Genomic DNA, 14323 nt, shown 5'->3' on the forward strand with positions numbered 1-14323 from the left:
GAAGGCGGGTCTGTGTGGGGTGATGCTGTGAAGACCGATTCAGTGTGGGTTGATGCGGTGAAGACCGGGTCATTGTGGGGTGATGGTGTGACGACCGGGTCAGGGTGGGGTGATGGGGTGAAGGCTGGGTCAGTGTGGGGTGATGGGTTGAAAACCGGGTCAGCGTGGGTTGATGCGGTGAAGACCGGGTCAGTTTGGGGTGATGGGGTGAAGGCCGGGTCAGTGTGGGGTGATGGTGTGAAGACCGGGTCAGTGTGGGGTGATGGGGTGAAGGCCGGGACAGTGTGGGGTGATGGGGTGAAGACCGGGTCAGTGTGGGGTGATGGGGTGATGACGGGGTCAGTGTGGGGTGATGGGGTGAAGGCCGGGACAGTGTGGGGTGATGGGGTGAAGGCCAGGTCAGTGTGGAGTGATGGGGTGAAGACGGGGTCAGTGTGGGGTGATGGGGTGAAGACCGGGTCAGTGTGGGGTGGGGTGAAGACCGGGTCAGTGTGGGGTGATGGGGTGAAGACCGGGTCAGTGTGGAGTGATGGGGTGAAGGCCGGGTCAGCGTGGTGTGGTGGGGTGAAGACCGGGTCAGTGTGGGGTGATGGGGTGGCTGGGTCAGTGTGGGGTTGTTGTGAAGACCGGGTCAGCGTGGGGCGATGGGGTGAAGGCCGGGTCAGCGTGGGGTGGCGGGGTGGCCGGGTCAGCGTGGGGTGATGGGGTGGCCGGGTCAGCGTGGGGTGGTGGGGTGGCCGGGTCAGCGTGGGGTGATGGGGTGAAGGCCCGGTCAGTGTGGTGGGGTGGGGTGAAGGTCGGGTCAGCGTGGGGTGATGGGGTGAAGGCCGGGTCAGTGTGGGGTGATGAGGTGAAGACCAGGTCAGCGTGGGGTGATGTGGTGATGGGGTGAAGACCGGGTCAGTGTCGGGTGGGGTGTAGACGGGGTCAGTGTGGGGTGATGGGTTGAAAGCTGGGTCAGTGTGGGGTGATGGGTTGAAGACCGGGTCAGCGTGGGGTGATGGGGTGAAGGCCGGGTCAGCGTGGGTTGATGCGGTGAAGACCGGGTCAGTGTGGGGTGATGGTGTGAAGGCTGGGTCAGTGTGGGGTGATGGGGTGAAGGCCGGGTCAGCATGGGTTGATGCGGTGAAGACCGGGTCAGTGTGGGGTGATGGTGTGAAGGCCGGGTCAGTGTGGGGTGATGGTGTGACGACCGGGTCAGCGTGGGGTGATGGGGTGAAGGCTGGGTCAGTGTGGGGTGATGGGTTGAAGACCAGGTCAGTGTGGGGTGATGTGGTGAAGACAAGGTCAGTGTGGGGTGGGGTGAAGACCGGGTCAGCGTAGGTTGAGGCGGTGAAGACCGGGTCAGTTTGGGGTGATGGGGTGAAGACCGGGTCAGTGTGGAGTGATGGGGTGAAGGCCGGGTCAGTGTGGGATGTTGAGGTGGCCGGGTCAGCGTGGGGTGATGGGGTGGCCAGGTCAGCGTGGGGTGATGGGGTGAAGGCCCGGTCAGTGTGGTGTGGTGGGGTGAAGGCCGGGTCAGCGAGGGGTGATGGGGTGAAGGCCGGGTCAGCGTGGATTGATGATGTGAAGACCGGGTCAGTGTGGGGTGATGGTGTGAAGGCCGGGTCAGTGTGGGGTGATGCTGTGAAGACCGATTCAGTGTGGGTTGATGCGGTGAAGACCGGGTAATTGTGGGGTGATGGTGTGACGACCGGGTCAGCGTGGGTTGATGGGGTGAAGGCTGGGTCAGTGTGGGGTGATGGGTTGAAGACCGGGTCAGCGTGGGTTGATGCGGTGAAGACCGGGTCAGTTTGGGGTGATGGGGTGAAGGCCGGGTCAGTGTGGGGTGATGGGGTGAAGACCGGGTCAGTGTGGGGTGATGGGGTGAAGGCCGGGACAGTGTGGGGTGATGGGGTGAAGACCGGGTCAGTGTGGGGTGATGGGGTGAAGACGGGGTCAGTGTGGGGTGATGGGGTGAAGGCCGGGACAGTGTGGGGTGATGGGGTGAAGGCCAGGTCAGTGTGGAGTGATGGGGTGAAGATGGGGTCAGTGTGGGGTGATGGGGTGAAGACCGGGTCAGTGTGGGGTGGGGTGAAGACCGGGTCAGTGTGGGGTGATGGGGTGGCTGGGTCAGTGTGGGGTGATGGGGTGACCGAGTCAGTGTGGAGTGATGGGGTGAAGGCCGGGTCAGCGTGGTGTGGTGGGGTGAAGACCGGGTCAGTGTGGGGTGATGGGGTGGCTGGGTCAGTGTGGGGTTGTTGTGAAGACCGGGTCAGTGTGGGGTGATGGGGTGAAGGCCGGGTCAGTGTGGGATTTTGAAGTGGCCGGGTCAGCGTGGGGTGATGGGGTGGCCGGGTCAGCGTGGGGTGGTGGGGTGGCCGGGTCAGCGTGGGGTGATGGGGTGAAGGCCCGGTCAGTGTGTTGTGGTGGGGTGAAGACCGGGTCAGTGTGGGGTGTTGGGGTGAAGACCGGGTCAGCGTGGGGTGGGGTGAAGACCGGGTCAGTGTGGTGTGGTGGGGTGAAGACCGGGTCAGCGTGGGGTGATGGGGTGAAGGCCCGGTCAGTGTGGTGTGGTGGGGTGAAGACCGGGTCAGTGTGGGGTGATGGGGTGAAGACCGGGTCAGCGTGGGGCGGGGTTAAGGTCGGGTCAGCGTGGGGTGATGGGATGAAGGCCGGGTCAGTGTGGGGTGATGGGGTGAAGACCGGGTCAGTGTGGGGTGATGGGGTGAAGACCGGGTCAGCGTGGGGTCGGGTGAAGGTTGGGTCAGCGTGGGGTGAGTTGAAGGTCGGGTCAGCGTGGGGTGATGGGGTGAAGGCCGGGTCAGTGTGGGGTGATGAGGTGAAGACCAGGTCAGCGTGGGGTGATGGGGTGATGGGGTGAAGACCGGGTCAGTGTCGGGTGGGGTGTAGACGGGGTCAGTGTGGGGTGATGGGTTGAAAGCTGGGTCAGTGTGGGATGTTGAGGTGGCCGGGTCAGCGTGGGGTGATGGGGTGGCCAGGTCAGCGTGGGGTGATGGGGTGAAGGCCCGGTCAGTGTGGTGTGGTGGGGTGAAGACCGTGTCAGCGTGGGGTGATGGGGTGAAGACCGGGTCAGTGTGGGGTGATGTGCTGAAGACCGGGTCAGTGTGGGGTGATGGGGTGAAGGCGGGTGTGTGTGGGGTGATGCTGTGAAGACCGATTCAGTGTGTGTTGATGCGGTGAAGACCGGGTCATTGTGGGGTGATGGTGTGAAGGCCGGGTCAGTGTGGGGTGATGGGTTGAAGACCGGGTCAGCGTGGGTTGATGCGGAGAAGACCGGGTCAGTTTGGGGTGATGGGGTGAAGGCCGGGTCAGTGTGGGGTGATGGGGTGAAGACCGGGTCAGTGTGGGGTGATGGGGTGAAGGCCGGGACAGTGAGGGGTGATGGGGTGAAGACCGGGTCAGTGTGGGGTGATGGGGTGAAGAAGGGGTCAGTGTGGGGTGATGGGATGAAGGCCAGGACAGTGTGGGGTGATGGGGTGAAGGCCAGGTCAGTGTGGAGTGATGGGGTGAAGACGGGGTCAGTGTGGGGTGATGGGGTGAAGACCGGGTTAGTGTGGGGTGGGGTGAAGACCGGGTCAGTGTGGGGTGATGGGGTGGCCGGGTCAGTGTGGGGTGGAGTGAAGACCGGGTCAGTGTGGGGTGATGGGGTGGCCGGGTCAGTGTGGGGTGGGGTGAAGACCGGGTCAGTGTGGGGTGATGGGGTGAAGACCGGGTCAGCGTGGGGCGGGGTTAAGGTCGGGTCAGCGTGGGGTGATGGGATGAAGGCCGGGTCAGTGTGGGGTGATGGGGTGAAGACCGGGTCAGTGTGGGGTGATGGGGTGAAGACCGGGTCAGCGTGGGGTCGGGTGAAGGTTGGGTCAGCGTGGGGTGAGTTGAAGGTCGGGTCAGCGTGGGGTGATGGGGTGAAGGCCGGGTCAGTGTGGGGTGATGAGGTGAAGACCAGGTCAGCGTGGGGTGATGGGGTGATGGGGTGAAGACCGGGTCAGTGTCGGGTGGGGTGTAGACGGGGTCAGTGTGGGGTGATGGGTTGAAAGCTGGGTCAGTGTGGGATGTTGAGGTGGCCGGGTCAGCGTGGGGTGATGGGGTGGCCAGGTCAGCGTGGGGTGATGGGGTGAAGGCCCGGTCAGTGTGGTGTGGTGGGGTGAAGACCGTGTCAGCGTGGGGTGATGGGGTGAAGACCGGGTCAGTGTGGGGTGATGTGCTGAAGACCGGGTCAGTGTGGGGTGATGGGGTGAAGGCGGGTGTGTGTGGGGTGATGCTGTGAAGACCGATTCAGTGTGTGTTGATGCGGTGAAGACCGGGTCATTGTGGGGTGATGGTGTGAAGGCCGGGTCAGTGTGGGGTGATGGGTTGAAGACCGGGTCAGCGTGGGTTGATGCGGAGAAGACCGGGTCAGTTTGGGGTGATGGGGTGAAGGCCGGGTCAGTGTGGGGTGATGGGGTGAAGACCGGGTCAGTGTGGGGTGATGGGGTGAAGGCCGGGACAGTGAGGGGTGATGGGGTGAAGACCGGGTCAGTGTGGGGTGATGGGGTGAAGAAGGGGTCAGTGTGGGGTGATGGGATGAAGGCCAGGACAGTGTGGGGTGATGGGGTGAAGGCCAGGTCAGTGTGGAGTGATGGGGTGAAGACGGGGTCAGTGTGGGGTGATGGGGTGAAGACCGGGTTAGTGTGGGGTGGGGTGAAGACCGGGTCAGTGTGGGGTGATGGGGTGGCCGGGTCAGTGTGGGGTGGAGTGAAGACCGGGTCAGTGTGGGGTGATGGGGTGGCCGGGTCAGTGTGGGGTGGGGTGAAGACCGGGTCAGTGTGGGGTGATGGGGTGAAGACCGGGTCATTGTGGGGTGGGGTGAAGACCGGGTCAGTGTGGGGTGATGGGGTGGCCGGGTCAGTGTGGGGTGATGGGGTGAAGGCCGGGTCAGCGTTGGTTGATGCGGTGAAGACCGGGTCAGTGTGGGTTGATGGGGTGAAGGCCGGGTCAGCGTGGGTTGATGCGGTGAAGACCGGGTCAGTGTGGGGTGATGGTGTGACGACCGGGTCAGTGTGGGGTGATGGGTTGAAGACCGGGTCAGTGTGGGGTGATGGGGTGAAGACCAGGTCAGTGTGGGGTGGGGTGAAGACCGGGTCAGCGTAGGTTGAGGCGGTGACGACCGGGTCAGTTTGGGGTGATGGGGTGAAGGTCGGGTCAGTGTGGGGTGATGGGGTGAAGACCGGGTCAGTGTGGGGTGATGGGGTGAAGGCCAGGTCTGTGTGGGGTGATGGGGTGAAGGCCGGGACAGTGTGGGGTGATGGGGTGAAGACCGGGTCTGTGTGGGGTGATGGGGTGAAGGCCGGGTCAGTGTGGGGTGGTGGGGTGAAGACCGGGTCAGTGTGGGGTGATGGGGTGAAGGCCGGGTCAGTGTGGGGTGATGGGGTGAAGACCGGGTCACTGTGGTGTGATGGGGTGAAGTCCGGGTCAGCGTGGGGTGATGGGGCGGCAGGGTCAGCGTGGGGTGATGGGGTGAAGGCCGGGTCAGCGTAGGGTGATGGGGTGAACGCTGGGTCAGTGTGGGGTGATGGGGTGAAGACCGGGTCAGTGTGGGGTGATGAGGTGAAGACCGGGTCAGCGTGGGGTGATGGGGTGAAGACCGGGTCAGTGTGGGGTGATGGGGTGAAGACCGGGTCAGTGTGGGGTGATGTGCTGAAGACCGGGTCAGTGTGGGGTGGGGTGAAGACCGGGTCAGTGTGGGGTAATGGGGTGAAGGCGGGTCTGTGTGGGGTGATGCTGTGAAGACCGATTCAGTGTGGGTTGATGCGGTGAAGACCGGGTCATTGTGGGGTGATGGTGTGACGACCGGGTCAGGGTGGGGTGATGGGGTGAAGGCTGGGTCAGTGTGGGGTGATGGGTTGAAAACCGGGTCAGCGTGGGTTGATGCGGTGAAGACCGGGTCAGTTTGGGGTGATGGGGTGAAGGCCGGGTCAGTGTGGGGTGATGGTGTGAAGACCGGGTCAGTGTGGGGTGATGGGGTGAAGGCCGGGACAGTGTGGGGTGATGGGGTGAAGACCGGGTCAGTGTGGGGTGATGGGGTGATGACGGGGTCAGTGTGGGGTGATGGGGTGAAGGCCGGGACAGTGTGGGGTGATGGGGTGAAGGCCAGGTCAGTGTGGAGTGATGGGGTGAAGACGGGGTCAGTGTGGGGTGATGGGGTGAAGACCGGGTCAGTGTGGGGTGGGGTGAAGACCGGGTCAGTGTGGGGTGATGGGGTGAAGACCGGGTCAGTGTGGAGTGATGGGGTGAAGGCCGGGTCAGCGTGGTGTGGTGGGGTGAAGACCGGGTCAGCGTGGGGTGATGGGGTGAAGACCGGGTCAGCGTGGGGTGGGGTGAAGGTCGGGTCAGCGTGGGGTGATGGGGTGAAGGCCGGGTCAGTGTGGGGTGATGAGGTGAAGACCAGGTCAGCGTGGGGTGATGTGGTGATGGGGTGAAGACCGGGTCAGTGTCGGGTGGGGTGTAGACGGGGTCAGTGTGGGGTGATGGGTTGAAAGCTGGGTCAGTGTGGGGTGATGGGGTGAAGACCGGGTCAGCGTGGGGTGATGGGGTGAAGGCCGGGTCAGCGTGGGTTGATGCGGTGAAGACCGGGTCAGTGTGGGGTGATGGTGTGAAGGCTGGGTCAGTGTGGGGTGATGGGGTGAAGGCCGGGTCAGCATGGGTTGATGCGGTGAAGACCGGGTCAGTGTGGGGTGATGGTGTGAAGGCCGGGTCAGTGTGGGGTGATGGTGTGACGACCGGGTCAGCGTGGGGTGATGGGGTGAAGGCTGGGTCAGTGTGGGGTGATGGGTTGAAGACCAGGTCAGTGTGGGGTGATGGGGTGAAGACAAGGTCAGTGTGGGGTGGGGTGAAGACCGGGTCAGCGTAGGTTGAGGCGGTGAAGACCGGGTCAGTTTGGGGTGATGGGGTGAAGACCGGGTCAGTGTGGAGTGATGGGGTGAAGGCCGGGTCAGTGTGGGGTGATGGGGTGAAGGCCGGGTCAGTGTGGGATGTTGAGGTGGCCGGGTCAGCGTGGGGTGATGGGGTGGCCAGGTCAGCGTGGGGTGATGGGGTGAAGGCCCGGTCAGTGTGGTGTGGTGGGGTGAAGGCCGGGTCAGCGTGGGGTGATGGGGTGAAGGCCGGGTCAGCGTGGATTGATGATGTGAAGACCGGGTCAGTGTGGGGTGATGGTGTGAAGGCCGGGTCAGTGTGGGGTGATGCTGTGAAGACCGATTCAGTGTGGGTTGATGCGGTGAAGACCGGGTCATTGTGGGGTGATGGTGTGACGACCGGGTCAGCGTGGGGTGATGGGGTGAAGGCTGGGTCAGTGTGGGGTGATGGGTTGAAGACCGGGTCAGCGTGGGTTGATGCGGTGAAGACCGGGTCAGTTTGGGGAGATGGGGTGAAGGCCGGGTCAGTGTGGGAAGATGGGGTGAAGACCGGGTCAGTGTGGGGTGATGGGGTGAAGGCCGGGACAGTGTGGGGTGATGGGGTGAAGACCGGGTCAGTGTGGGGTGATGGGGTGAAGACAGGGTCAGTGTGGGGTGATGGGGTGAAGGCCGGGACAGTGTGGGGTGATGGGGTGAAGGCCAGGTCAGTGTGGAGTGATGGGGTGAAGACGGGGTCAGTGTGGGGTGATGGGGTGAAGTCCGGGTCAGTGTGGGGTGGGGTGAAGACCGGGTCAGTGTGGGGTGATGGGGTGGCTGGGTCAGTGTGGGGTGATGGGGTGAAGACCGGGTCAGTGTGGAGTGATGGGGTGAAGGCCGGGTCAGCGTGGTGTGGTGGGGTGAAGACCGGGTCAGTGTGGGGTGATGGGGTGAAGGCCCGGTCAGTGTGGTGTGGTGGGGTGAAGACCGGGTCAGTGTGGGGTGATGGGGTGAAGACCGGGTCAGCGTGGGGTGGGGTGAATGTCGGGTCAGCGTGGGGTGATGGGATGAAGGCCGGGTCAGTGTGGGGTGATGGGGTGAAGACCGGGTCAGTGTGGTGTGGTGGGGTGAAGACCGGGTCAGCGTGGGGTGATGGGGTGAAGGCCCGGTCAGTGTGGTGTGTTGGGGTGAAGACCGGGTCAGTGTGGGGTGATGGGGTGAAGACCGGGTCAGCGTGGGGTGGGGTGAAGGTCGGGTCAGCGTGGGGTGATGGGATGAAGGCCGGGTCAGTGTGGGGTGATGGGGTGAAGACCGGGTCAGTGTGGGGTGATGGGGTGAAGACCGGGTCAGCGTGGGGTCGGGTGAAGGTTGGGTCAGCGTGGGGTGGGGTGAAGGTCGGGTCAGCGTGGGGTGATGGGGTGAAGGCCGGGTCAGTGTGGGGTGATGCGGTGAAGACCAGGTCAGCGTGGGGTGATGGGGTGATGGGGTGAAGACCGGGTCAGTGTCGGGTGGGGTGTAGACGGGGTCAGTGTGGGGTGATGGGTTGAAAGCTGGGTCAGTGTGGGGTGATGAGGTGAAGACCGGGTCAGCATGGGGTGATGGGGTGAAGGCCGGGTCAGCGTGGGTTGATGCGGTGAAGACCGGGTCAGTGTGGGGTGATGGTGTGAAGGCCGGGTCAGTGTGGGGTGATGGGGTGAAGGCCGGGTCAGTGTGGGGTGATGCGGTGAAGACCAGGTCAGCGTGGGGTGATGGGGTGATGGGGTGAAGACCGGGTCAGTGTCGGGTGGGGTGTAGACGGGGTCAGTGTGGGGTGATGGGTTGAAAGCTGGGTCAGTGTGGGGTGATGAGGTGAAGACCGGTTCAGCATGGGGTGATGGGGTGAAGGCCGGGTCAGCGTGGGTTGATGCGGTGAAGACCGGGTCAGTGTGGGGTGATGGTGTGAAGACCGGGTCACCGTGGGGTGATGGGGTGAAGGCTGGGTCAGTGTGGGGTGATGGGTTGAAGACCGGGTCAGTGTGGGGTGATGGGGTGAAGACCAGGTCAGCGTGGGGTGATGGGGTGATGGGGTGAAGACCAGGTCAGTGTGGGGTGGGGTGAAGACCGGGTCAGCGTAGGTTGAGGCGGTGAAGACCGGGTCAGTTTCGGGTGATGGGGTGAAGACCGGGTCAGTGTGGAGTGATGGGGTGAAGGCCGGGTCAGCGTGGTGTGGTGGGGTGAAGACCGGGTCAGTGTGGGGTGATGGGGTGAAGGCCGGGTCAGTGTGGGATGTTGAGGTGGCCGGGTCAGCGTGGGGTGATGGTGTGGCTGGGTCAGTGTGGGGTTGGGGTGAAGACCGGGTCAGTGTGGGGTGATGGGGTGAAGGCCGGGTCAGTGTGGGATGTTGAGGTGTCCGGGTCCGCGTGGGGTGATGGGGTGGACAGGTCAGCGTGGGGTGATGGGGTGAAGGCCCGGTCAGTGTGGTGTGGTGGGGTGAAGACCCGGTCAGTGTGGGGTGATGGGGTGAAGACCGGGTCAGCGTGTGGTGGGGTGAAGGTCGGGTCAGCGTGGGGTGATGGGATGAAGGCCGGGTCAGTGTGGGGTGATGGGGTGAAGGCCGGGTCAGCGTGGATTGATGCTGTGAAGACCGGGTCAGTGTGGGGTGATGGTGTGAAGGCCGGGTCAGTGTGGGGTGATGGGGTGAAGGCCGGGACAGTGTGGGGTGATGGGGTGAAGACCGGGTCAGTGTGGGGTGATGGGGTGAAGACGGGGTCAGTGTGGGGTGATGGGGTGAAGGCCGGGACAGTGTGGGGTGATGGGGTGAAGGCCAGGTCAGTGTGGAGTGATGGGGTGAAGACGGGGTCAGTGTGGGGTGATGGGGTGAAGACCGGGTCAGTGTGGGGTGGGGTGTAGACCGGGTCAGTGTGGGGTGATGGGGTGGCTGGGTCAGTGTGGGGTGATGGGGTGAAGACCGGGTCAGTGTGGAGTGATGGGGTGAAGGCCGGGTCAGCGTGGTGTGGTGGGGTGAAGACCGGGTCAGTGTGGGGTGATGGGGTGAAGGCCCGGTCAGTGTCGTGTGGTGGGGTGAAGACCGGGTCAGTGTGGGGTGATGGGGTGAAGACCGGGTCAGCGTGGGGTGGGGTGAAGGTCGGGTCAGCGTGGGGTGATGGGATGAAGGCCGGGTCAGTGTGGAGTGATGGGGTGAAGACCGGATCAGTGTGGTATGGTGGGGTGAAGACCGGGTCAGCGTGGGGTGATGGGGTGAAGGCCCGGTCAGTGTGGTGTGGTGGGGTGAAGACCGGGTCAGTGTGGGGTGATGGGGTGAAGACCGGGTCAGCGTGGGGTGGGGTGAAGGTCGGGTCAGCGTGGGGTGATGGGATGAAGGCCGGGTCAGTGTGGGGTGATGGGGTGAAGACCGGGTCAGTGTAGGGTGATGGGGTGAAGACCGGGTCAGCGTGGGGTCGGGTGAAGGTTGGGTCAGCGTGGGGTGGGGTGAAGGTCGGGTCAGCGTGGGGTGATGGGGTGAAGGCCGGGTCAGTGTGGGGTGATGAGGTGAAGACCAGGTCAGCGTGGGGTGATGGGGTGATGGGGTGATGGGGTGAAGACCGGGTCAGTGTCGGGTGGGGTGTAGACGGGGTCAGTGTGGGGTGATGGGTTGAAAGCTGGGTCAGTGTGGGGTGATGAGGTGAAGACCGGGTCAGCATGGGGTGATGGGGTGAAGGCCGGGTCAGCGTGGGTTGATGCGGTGAAGACCGGGTCAGTGTGGGGTGATGGTGTGAAGGCCGGGTCAGTGTGGGGTGATGGTGTTACCACCGGGTCAGCGTGGGGTGATGGGTTGAAGACCGGGTCAGTGTGGGGTGCTGAGGTGAAGACCAGGTTAGCGTGGGGTGATGGGGTGATGGGGTGAAGACCGGGTCAGTGTCGGGTGGGGTGTAGACGGGGTCAGTGTGGGGTGAAGGGTTGACAGCTGGGTCAGTGTGGGGTGATGGGGTGAAGACCGGGTCAGCGTGGGGTGATGGGGTGAAGGCCGGGTCAGCGTGGGTTGATGCGGTGAAGACCGGGTCAGTGTGGGGTGATGGTGTGAAGGCCGGGTCAGTGTGGGATGATGGTGTGACCACCGGGTCAGCGTGGGGTGATGGGGTGAAGGCTGGGTCAGTGTGGGGTGATGGTTGAAGACCGGGTCAGTGTGGGGTGATGGGGTGAAGACCAGGTCAGTGTGGGGTGGGGTGAAGACCGGGTCAGCGTGGGTTGAGGCGGTGAAGACCGGGTCAGTTTGGGTTGATGGCGTGAAGACCGGGTCAGTGTGGAGTGATGGGGTGAAGGCCGGGTCAGCGTGGGGTGATGGGGTGAAGACCGGGTCAGTGTCGGGTGATGGGGTGACGACCGGGTCAGCGTGGGGTCGGGTGAAGGTTGGGTCAGCGTGGGGTGGGGTGAAGGTCGGGTCAGCGTGAGGTGATGGGGTGAAGGCCGGGTCAGTGTGGGGTGATGAGGTGAAGACCAGGTCAGCGTGGGGTGATGGGGTGATGGGGTGAAGACCGGGTCAGTGTCGGGTGGGGTGTAGACGGGGTCAGTGTGGGGTGATGGGTTGAAAGCTGGGTCAGTGTGGGGTGATGAGGTGAAGACCGGGTCAGCATGGGGTGATGGGGTGAAGGCCGGGTCAGCGTGGGTTGATGCGGTGAAGACCGGGTCAGTGTGGGGTGATGGTGTGAAGGCCGGGTCAGTGTGGGGTGATGGTGTTACCACCGGGTCAGCGTGGGGTGATGGGTTGAAGACCGGGTCAGTGTGGGGTGCTGAGGTGAAGACCAGGTCAGCGTGGGGTGATGGGGTGATGGGGTGAAGACCGGGTCAGTGTCGGGTGGGGTGTAGACGGGGTCAGTGTGGGGTGAAGGGTTGACAGCTGGGTCAGTGTGGGGTGATGGGGTGAAGACCGGGTCAGCGTGGGGTGATGGGGTGAAGGCCGGGTCAGCGTGGGTTGATGCGGTGAAGACCGGGTCAGTGTGGGGTGATGGTGTGAAGGCCGGGTCAGTGTGGGATGATGGTGTGACCACCGGGTCAGCGTGGGGTGATGGGGTGAAGGCTGGGTCAGTGTGGGGTGATGGTTGAAGACCGGGTCAGTGTGGGGTGATGGGGTGAAGACCAGGTCAGTGTGGGGTGGGGTGAAGACCGGGTCAGCGTGGGTTGAGGCGGTGAAGACCGGGTCAGTTTGGGTTGATGGGGTGAAGACCGGGTCAGTGTGGAGTGATGGGGTGAAGGCCGGGTCAGCGTGGTGTGGTGGGGTGAAGACCGGGTCAGTGTGGGGTGATGGGGTGAAGGCCGGGTCAGTGTGGGATGTTGAGGTGGCCGGGTCAGCGTGGGGTGATGGTGTGTCTGGGTCAGTGTGGGGTTGGGATGAAGACCGGGTCAGTGTGGGGTGATGGGGTGAAGGCCGGGTCAGTGTGGGGTGATGGGGTGGCCAGGTCAGCATGGGGTGATGGGGTGAAGGCCTGGTCAGTGTGGTGTGGTGGGGTGAAGACCGGGTCAGTGTGGGGTGATGGGGTGAAGACCGGGTCAGCGTGTGGTGGGATCAAGGTCGGGTCAGCGTGGGGTGATGGGGTGAAGGACGGTTCAGTGTGGGGCGATGGGGTGAAGACCGGGTCAGTGTGGGGTGATGGGGTGAAGACTGGGTCAGCGTGGGGTGGGGTGAAGGTCGGGTCAGCGTGTGGTGGGGTGAAGGTCGGGTCAGCGTGGGGTGATGAGGTGAAGACCGGGTCAGCGTGGCGTGATGGGGTGAAGACCGGGTCAGTGTCGGGTGGGGTGTAGACGGGGTCAGTGTGGGGTGATGAGTTGAAAGCTGGGTCAGTGTGGGGTGATGGGGTGAAGGCCGGGTCAGTGTGGGGTGATGGGGTGAAGGCCGGGTCAGTGTGGGGTGATGGGGCAGCAGGGTCAGCATGGGGTGATGGGGTGAAGGCCCTGTCAGCGTGGTGTGGTGGGGTGAAGACCGTGTCAGTGTGGGGTGATGGGGTGAAGGCCGGGTCAGCGTGGAGTGATGGGGTGAAGACCGGGTCAGTGCGGGGTGATGGGGTGAAGACCAGGTCACTGTGGGGTGGGGTGAAGACCAGGTCACTGTGGGGTGGGGTGAAGACCGGGTCAGCGTGGGTTGATGCGGTGAAGACCGGGTCAGTGTGGGGTGATGGTGTGAAGGCCGGGTCAGTGTGGGTAGATGGGGTGAAGGCCGGGTGAGCGTGGGTTGATGCGGTGAAGACCGGGTCAGTGTGGGGTGATGGTGTGAAGGCCGGGTCAGTGTGGGGTGATGGTGTGACGACCGGGTCAGCGTGGGGTGATGGGGTGAAGGCTGGGTCAGTGTGGGGTGATGGGTTGAAGACCGGGTCAGTGTGGGGTGATGGGGTGAAGACCAGGTCAGTGTGGGGTGGGGTGAAGACCGGGTCAGCGTAGGTTGAGGCGGTGAAGACCGGGTCAGTTTGGGGTGATGCGGTGAAGGCCGGGTCAGTGTGGGGTGATGGGGTGAAGACCAGGTCAGTGTGGGGTGATGGGGTGAAGACCGAGTCAGTGAGTGTTGATGCGGTGAAGACCGGGTCATTGTGGGGTGATGGTGTGAAGGCCGGGTCAGCGTGGGTTGATGCGGTGAAGACCGGGTCAGTTTGGGCTGATGGGGTGAAGGCCGGGTCAGTGTGGGGTGATGTGGTGAAGACCGGGTCAGTGTGGGGTGATGGGGTGAAGGCCGGGACAGTGAGGGGTGATGGGGTGAAGACCGGGTCAGTGTGGGGTGATGGGGTGAAGACGGGGTCAGTGTGGGGTGATGGGGTGAAGGTCTGGACAGTGTGGGGTGATGGGGTGAAGGCCAGGTCAGTGTGGAGTGATAGGGTGAAGACGGGGTCAGTGTGGGGTGATGGGGTGAAGACCGGGTCAGTGTGGGGTGGGGTGAAGACCGGGTCAGTGTGGGGTGATGGGGTGGCCGGGTCAGTGTGGGGTGATGGGGTGAAGACCGGGTCAGTGTGGAGTGATGGTGTGAAGGCCGGGTCAGCGTGGTGTGGTGGGGTGAAGACCGGGTCAGTGTGGGGTGATGGGGTGGCTGGGTCAGTGTGGGATGTTGAGGTGGCCGGGTCAGCGTGGGGTGATGGGGTGGCCGGGTCAGCGTGGGGTGGCGGGGTGGCCGGGTCAGTGTGGGGTGATGGTGTGAAGGCCGGGTCAGTGTGGGTAGATGGGGTGAAGGCCGGGTGAGCGTGGGTTGATGCGGTGAAGACCGGGTCAGTGTGGGGTGATGGTGTGAAGGCCGGGTCAGTGTGGGGTGATGGTGTGACGACCGGGTCAGCGTGGGGTGATGGGGTGAAGGCTGGGTCAGTGTGGGGTGATGGGTTGAAGACCGGGTCAGTGTGGGGTGATGGGGTGAAGACCAGGTCAGTGTGGGGTGGGGTGAAGACCGGGTCAGCGTAGGTTGAGGCGGTGAAGACCGGGTCAGTTTGGGGTGATGCGGTGAAGGCCGG

The sequence above is a fragment of the Hypanus sabinus genome, chromosome 12, assembly GCF_030144855.1.
Source record: "Hypanus sabinus isolate sHypSab1 chromosome 12, sHypSab1.hap1, whole genome shotgun sequence".
In the NCBI taxonomy this organism is placed as follows: Eukaryota; Metazoa; Chordata; class Chondrichthyes; order Myliobatiformes; family Dasyatidae; genus Hypanus; species Hypanus sabinus.